The 7,407-nt window shown below is 34.9% G+C and overlaps 1 long non-coding RNA gene across 5 annotated transcripts; it reads left to right on the plus strand.

Moving 5' to 3' along the window:
* Positions 1 to 1,964: 1,964 nt before the first annotated feature.
* On the plus strand, positions 1,965 to 6,905 carry LOC130734498 (uncharacterized). Of its 5 annotated transcripts, none has more exons than XR_009017970.1 (6): positions 1,965 to 2,661; positions 2,989 to 3,099; positions 3,174 to 3,398; positions 4,210 to 4,375; positions 5,262 to 5,859; positions 6,495 to 6,905. It is a non-coding gene; the product is annotated as an uncharacterized LOC130734498 (long non-coding RNA). The 5 variants fall into 5 exon arrangements; XR_009017969.1 differs by having other exon boundaries at positions 1,968 to 2,661; positions 3,187 to 3,398; positions 4,210 to 4,380; XR_009017971.1 differs by having other exon boundaries at positions 1,969 to 2,661; positions 2,995 to 3,099; positions 4,210 to 4,380.
* The last annotated feature ends 502 nt before the right edge of the window (positions 6,906 to 7,407 follow it).

Genomic DNA, 7,407 nt, shown 5'->3' on the forward strand with positions numbered 1-7,407 from the left:
TTTTTACACAGTTTTTCATATCTTTGACAACTCGATCGAAATCGGCGAATATCGGCGAATGTTCTAGGTTGTTGGGCAAGCATAGAAGGTATATCAACAGAAAAATCAGGAAAATCGGACATTTTTACGAAAAGCTCGAAACTTTGAGCACAGAAATAGCTAAAGAAACGCGACAAAAAGAGTGATCAGAGGTAAGAATCAAGCAAGTTACCTCGATGTCGTGAAATAGAGACAAACAGCTCGAAGATCGGTCAAGAATCGGCGAAGTTCTTCCTTCCTCCTTTCTCTCCTCAACTCGCGGCCTCAATGGAAGTTATGGGTAAGATTTTTGATTTTTTTACTATTTATAGGAGAGTGAAATCGCGGGAAAATGAAAATTTTGCGATTCCGATTTTTGCAGCACGTTCATCGGTGAATTCTAAGCCAGATTCTGGCGACAGAATTCCAGAACTCAAAACAGGTTTCTTGAATTTGGGAAAAACGATCCAAAAGCGGTATAAGTTAATTTGCCCCGAAAAACTACTTTTTGCTGTGAAGGTCAGACGACAAAACTTCGTTCTGAAGAAAGATTGGAAACGTCGAAAGAAATCTGGTAAAACGGATGGAAACTTCGTTAAAAGCTCCGAATAGAAAAAGTCTTCATTCAGTGATTGAATTTAGGGTTTTTGAAGAAAAGAAATTAGCGTCGTCGGACTTCCGAGAAGTGAATCCTATCGTGCGTACAGTCCAGGGTTCCGAAATGAAACACTGGTCGAAGGAAAAATAAAGAGAACTTTTTATTTTTCCAAGGATTTGAAATTTCGCTTAGACATTGCTTTAAGAGCGGAATTAGCCTATTCTGGACACTCTCGCCATAAGGCGGGTGTGCAGACGACTCGCACTAACTCCTAAAATCTCTATGGTACTATCCTCAAGCAATTCCTGAACTTTCTTCTTCATTGAACTTTCCCAAACGGTAAACTCCTGTCACGCTTACACTGATTCTACGCGTGAGTCGGAAATTAAACTTTAAATCCAGTTCTGCAAATCCGGGTCTTACACAGGAATTTCGGGAAGGGGGGACTAAGATCTAAAGGAATATATTTTGTAAGAAAATTTCAATTCTTAAAAAAAGGAATTTGCCAAGAAAAAACATAGGATTAACAAGATAATCTAAAATTCGTGGACGCTTTCTAGGATCACGAATCAAAGCATCAATATTGATTATTTCATGTTCAATCCTCAAAGCTTTTGAAGGAGGTGGTTGGATAAGTTGCTCTACGGTTGATTGTGTTGGTTGTCCAACTTCAACGATATTTGAAACATTAATATCTATGGAAGTTGGTGAAACAAATGAAGGAAAACAATTTGAGTAAAACAACACAATGTGCAAATAAAAGATAAATTATATAGTAAAGCTATCACAGCATGTCTTTCGAGCGTATTGAGGCTGTCACCGCTATAAGTGTACTAAAAAGGCAGGCATCTCTCTATTAATTAAGCTATAACGTCCATATTCTGAAAAGTGCTATAGATATGGAAAGAAAAGCAATTGGTGGAGTGTTGGAAACAAAATTGATTATCACTTCTTTTTCAAGTAAAACACAAGCACCACAAATTCTATCACATATAATAAGACCAATTAAGTAATAAAAAAGAGAATTGAACCAATAAATTCAAGTTTGAACTCATGAAAATTTGAATATTCATAAAAAGTCATACATGAGAAAGTGAAGAGCAAGAGAGAAAATTGAGAGGTTCTAAATGTTGTATCACCTAAACAAAATCCCTTATTCTCTTGTCTAGTTTGAGTTGTTTTTTAATTAAACAAATCCAAACAAGACAATTAACTTTTCTTTTCTTTACCTTGTTTTTTCCTTTCTCTCTTCTATTTCCTTCCCTCTACTCGCTTCTGTTAATCAAATCACGGCTTCACTATTATAGTATTATTATCCTAATGTTATGCTTTTTAAATAGTATAACTTTGGATGTATGGTCCCATTACATGTGATTATTAAAAGGAAATAAAAAAAAGAGAGGTGTTGTGTTGTGTTGTGTTGTGTTGTGTTGTGCTGTGTGTATCTTCTATCCTACAATTGAAGGTTTTGAAATCACTGTTCATGCACCAACCTTACTATGCTAGCCTCCCTATGGTATTCTCCTTTTTCTATTGCTACGGCTTCCCTATACGGCTATACTGCTGTTCGTTTACCTCATCCTCTCCTCATAGCAAATTTAAATTTTCCGTCACTGACACCTACGCCTGCCCTCTCACTGCGAAAATGTGACAGCTGCCTCCTCCCCTATCCATGGCACAGGTCTCCTATATGAATCGTCCTTCCCTATCTCCTTGGGTTGTCCAGAACCTTCTCCCCCTAATAGCCACCTCCCAAGCTATTATTTACACTAAGCCCAAAAACAACCTATGTTGTACTTGTCCTCTTCTATCCCTTTTTTCCTCCTATGCTCTCCCTATGCCATACACATCTTTTTTCTGCGTTTCTTGCATACTCCCTAATTCGGAGTTACCTACAACTTGCAAATTCCAGCTTTCCGATGTCTTTGACAGGTTGTGTGCCTACACTCCCTCCCCTACACTCCCTCTTCATCTTCTTTACAGCTTGACTGATTTGATGGAGTGCCTATAAATTGAACCATGTCTGTGAGGAGGGGAAGGATAAGGTGAGTCAATTTTCTTCTCTTCCCTTCTTGCAATTGCAATTCTCATCTTTGATCCTTCACTCTCTTCTCTTGGTATTTTGGGCGTTTTTTTAATTTTACAGTATTGTTTTTATGCATGTGAGTTTGGATTGTTAACCTCTTTTAGTGATGGGTCTGAGTTCTTAGGTTTTTGCTGGGTTAGTTTCCTGCAGTCTCAAGTCTGAGTAATTCTTATAACTGGGGTTGATTTCTTAGTTATGAATTTGTTGTGTTGAGTTATAGAAATGGCTGAGATGTCTGGACTTCTTAATATGTTATACCTGTAATAACCAAGGCATGTTGTGGCAGATGCAGTTATCATGCGTTTTTGCTATTAGTGCATGATGTGGTTGTGGACTTGTGACTGCACTGAACCGAGATGTATGCGATCTGCAATTCAATATCTTAGTTAAATTAAAGGTAAAACTCTGCCTAAGCTGGTATTATTTTGGCTTCTCTTACTTTGTTCTTGATTTGTCTTCTATATGATGCAGTTTTGTTTCTTAGGTGTCCCGGTTTGGTGCACTAAAGATGACCTGCAATTCATTTCAGTTTTCTACTTATAACATGTTTGGAATTTAAATCAACTTATTATTCATCAGAATCAATTCTGATGCCGAAGCTACTCGGACAAGTTTCTCTCCGGAATTGTTTCCGGTTTAGAATTATTTGTAGAGGAATTTCCAATATGTTGTTTGGTGAATGATCAGTTACCCGTGGTTAGTACTTTCCCCCATATATTGTACTGCAATCTTAATCCATACATGATATGTAAAATTTTAATGTTCATAAGGCGGTGAAGTAAACCGGTGATGTCTACATTGTCGTTTTTTTCTTTCTTTCTTTGGCATATGTCCTTTCTTTTACTCACCATTTGACCAGCAAAGATTTCATTTCCTTAAATGTTACTCTTTGAATAATTTACTTATTTCCCAACAATAATCACCAGTTCAATTTACTTATCTTCCCTGTACTAGATTTAATTTTATTATCTCCTTATGTGCTGATGTTATATTGGGTTATATTGGGTTATTCTATCCTAACTTGTAAGAAATTCTCTTCTACTTTCAAACTTTTGCTTTTTTTTCTTTTTACTTTTTTTTATAGTGAGAGGAGGGAGTGAAGAAAAAGATATACTATGGTGCCACACATATAGGTTTCAATTATGCAGTATCTCTATTTTATTAGTTTGGATTTTAGAACTAGGTGGGCTCATTATGCAGTATCATTAGTGTGGAAGACATTTTGTAAACTTTCTGATTTTGTAATTTTTGGGTTAGCTCTCTATCCCCCTCTCTCATGAAGAATTTCATGGACATCCATTTGCTCGGTTTGATCAGTATGTGCTCCTTTGTTTTATCCATCACATGAAGCATATCAAAATTGCAACATAACTTTACTCAGCTGGGTAGGGTCAGTGCAAAGTAGTAAAATACATAGTAATTAAATAGACATTGGTTGAGAATCTGATTAGCTTTTCTCACTACAGTCTCTCACATTTAGCAATAATATGTCATGAATTTTGACCAGGGTGACAAAGCTATGCAAAAGAAGAGGATGGCAGACAAAAACTAAAACTTCAACCAGAGGGTCAGAGACAAACTATTTCATTATGCAGTATCTTTAGTGCACCAAACCAACACTTATAGTACCATTATTATTACTACAAATATTAGCAAGCAACAAATGTTCAATGGTCAGGTCAGCTTTTCATTTAATTATTGGTCCATGAATTCGAATTACTCTTCTTCACATTAGGAGAAAAACAATAACATGGTAGTCTTTCGTGATTTTTTTTGTATTTGTTATGTTTAAACCAATCTATAAGGGCATTATATAGTTCTTTTCATCTGAGATGTAGCTTTTTCTTTTATAAAATGCGGCATTGATGCTATGGTAGTCTTTAATGGTTGTAAGACCACCCTGTTTTACTTTTTGACTTTCCTTCTATTAGTAATGTTCTAGAATCTAAATGGTAGTTCATCCTTTGAGCTAGAGTCGGAGAAAAACAACATGGTAAATAAGAAAATAGGAAATTGGACACAAAATAAAGGTGACTACCATTTGATTTTTATTTTTGACTGAAAAAGTTGACTATTATTAGATTTCTTTTGTTTCTCTTTCTACAAAATGTAAAGTGTATTTTTTGTTTTTATTCACCTATATGTATTACTTCTCCCGCTCTACCATATTTTCTTCTCATACCACTTTCAAACACATATATGCAACCTCTGACAAGTGTGGAACTTTTCTAATTCTGGACATATTTCTACTAGGAATTCTTTCTTTCCAAATTTTCAATGTTACTATTGATTCATCAATGCCCTCATGGATGCATCTCTATTTTTGTGCAAATTATTATATATTTTTCTAAAATGAGTTAGTGTTTGATTGTACGCAAGGAATAATACAGTAAATTATTAGACTCTTCTTCATTTGTTGGTTTTTGGTTTTTTTATGGTAAACAATTTGTGATTGTTGCATGTCGAAGTTCATGGAGCATTACAAGAAGGAGCATCCAAACAACATTTTTTTCGCTGTTGTGAGAAGGGGATTACATTGATTTTTTGTGTGCGTTGCAGGCTTGGTTGTTTTGGTAGGTCAATGTCAAGGGCTGAAGCTCAAAATCCACTTATTGGAGAAAACACTTGTGGCTCATTGCTAAAGAAGCTGTACGTAACTTCATTCAGCAATTCACCTTTGTCATTGGTGATGCACATGGTCTAAAGAATAGTGAGATTAGATTATATTCATTCACCGTAGCCAATATGGAATGTGGTTGGTGAGAGTGATGAGGAACGAGAAAAGATGCTTCTTTAGTTAGAGTAGCAATGCTTGGATGTGTACAAGAGAAAGGTTGAGCATGCTGCCAAATATAGGGTACAACTACTTCAAGCCTTATCTGATGCTAAGCTTGAGCTTTCTACTCTTCTACCAACTCTTGGTGAAAAGAGCTTTGCTGGAAATGTTGGTAACTGCTTAACTATATTTTTACATTGGGCGTATTTAACAGAACAAATACAGGCATAACTTTGTGATGTATTTTGATAATAAAGTTGCAAACTTATTTGCTATGCATTTGAACCTTAATGATTTTTTACCTGTTGTTGATAAGTCTGGCCTTTCTTGAAGAAGTTCGATGAATATCAATCTGAGTGCCAAAATCATCAAAAGGATTAGGTAATTTTGTTTTAGTCTCCAATAAAGTATCAATTGGTACCAAATTTGAAAAGACTACTTGATTTCATTCACTTAGCAGACACTTTGAGGGTCTGATTGCAATATTGATTTATGTGGCAGACCGAGAGGTTGCATAAGTTTTTTGAATTTGTGAGTGCTTGACATGATTTATGCACTGTCATTGGTATGGACTTCTCTAATACACTAGCCAGGCTTGCTAAGATTTTTTAACACTAAAAGAAGATAAAAAGCAGAGGCTGCACAAAGTAATGAATTAAGAAAATTGTTTTATTTCCTTGATTATTATTAATTTTTGTCAAGATTGTTTAACTTAATATGCTTTCAAGTATCATTAATTTTCACATACTATGATTTTCTCCTACAATATGTTCCATGTATGTTTTCAAGAAATTCCTAAGAGTTCTAACTTTGGAATGGATGTATTCATTTCTACTTTACTTTTAATTTATGGTTTACACCTATATACCCTGTAATATCTCAGCTTATGTTGATGAAGTCACTATTGTTGGTGCCCTTGATCTGGATATGATTGAGCATGTACTAAATATCTTGTGAATTTATCAGATTTGGGCTCCTAAAATGGTGCTAACTAATGGTTTTTTTTCTTCATAAAGGCTGAAGTGGAAGTTGAAAGACTTGAGCAGTTTAAAGCTAGCAGGATGAAGGAAATTGCTTCCAGGAAGCAAGGAGAACTCAAAGAGATGTTTGCCTGTGCTCATGTAGAAAGATGTTGGCTGGCAAAGGATTATGGCTTTCATTGATTTTGGAGAATTTAACCAAGTATCCTACTTTGCGGACATAGTTGGTTTCAGTCTTTCAGAGTGGAGCTCTTCAGTATTAGTATTGTTTTGTCTTTATTTTTCTTTTTGATGTATATTATCTTTCTTCTATGTGATCCTTTTCCCTTTTGGTAAAGTTTCTTCTCTCATTACAAAGTCGTCACTCACTTAGCTTTCGTTAAGGGTTTTCCTTTGAAAGTAAAAGGTTTGAAGATAAATTTATTAATATATCGATGTTTTATTCAATTATTGTGATAAATGTGAATTGTGCTTCATTATCATGCTATGATTTTTCTGCTGAGGAATTTTAAATTCTTAAAAGTGCTTTGGCACCATATAGTTTATCATGTTTGAAGCCAAAATTAGTTTAAAACTAGGTCACAGAGATCCTACAGAATTTAACTTCAGAATATCTCTAAGAGGAACTCTTGTGCTTTGTGCAGCATCAAGTGAGTTTTTCATAGTTCATAATTTTGTAGTCTTCTAGGATCATATGCTTGATTAGTGAAGTATCAAGAGCTGCAAAATACATAACAAGAACTTTGGATCAATACCCTGCATTGCTAGGCTAATTGGTATTTCATAATTTTGAAGTCCATTAATTATAGCAGCATTGGAACCACCATGAAATGTAAATGACGTTTTACTAATAAGCGTATTTATAAGATTGTAAAAAGAGATTTTTTGCTCTTAATGCTTATTAAAATATGTTCACCAGGAAAATGCTTATTAAAAAATGTTATAAAAC

This window comes from Lotus japonicus, chromosome 1 (genome assembly GCF_012489685.1).
Source record: "Lotus japonicus ecotype B-129 chromosome 1, LjGifu_v1.2".
Lineage (NCBI taxonomy): Eukaryota > Viridiplantae > Streptophyta > Magnoliopsida > Fabales > Fabaceae > Lotus > Lotus japonicus.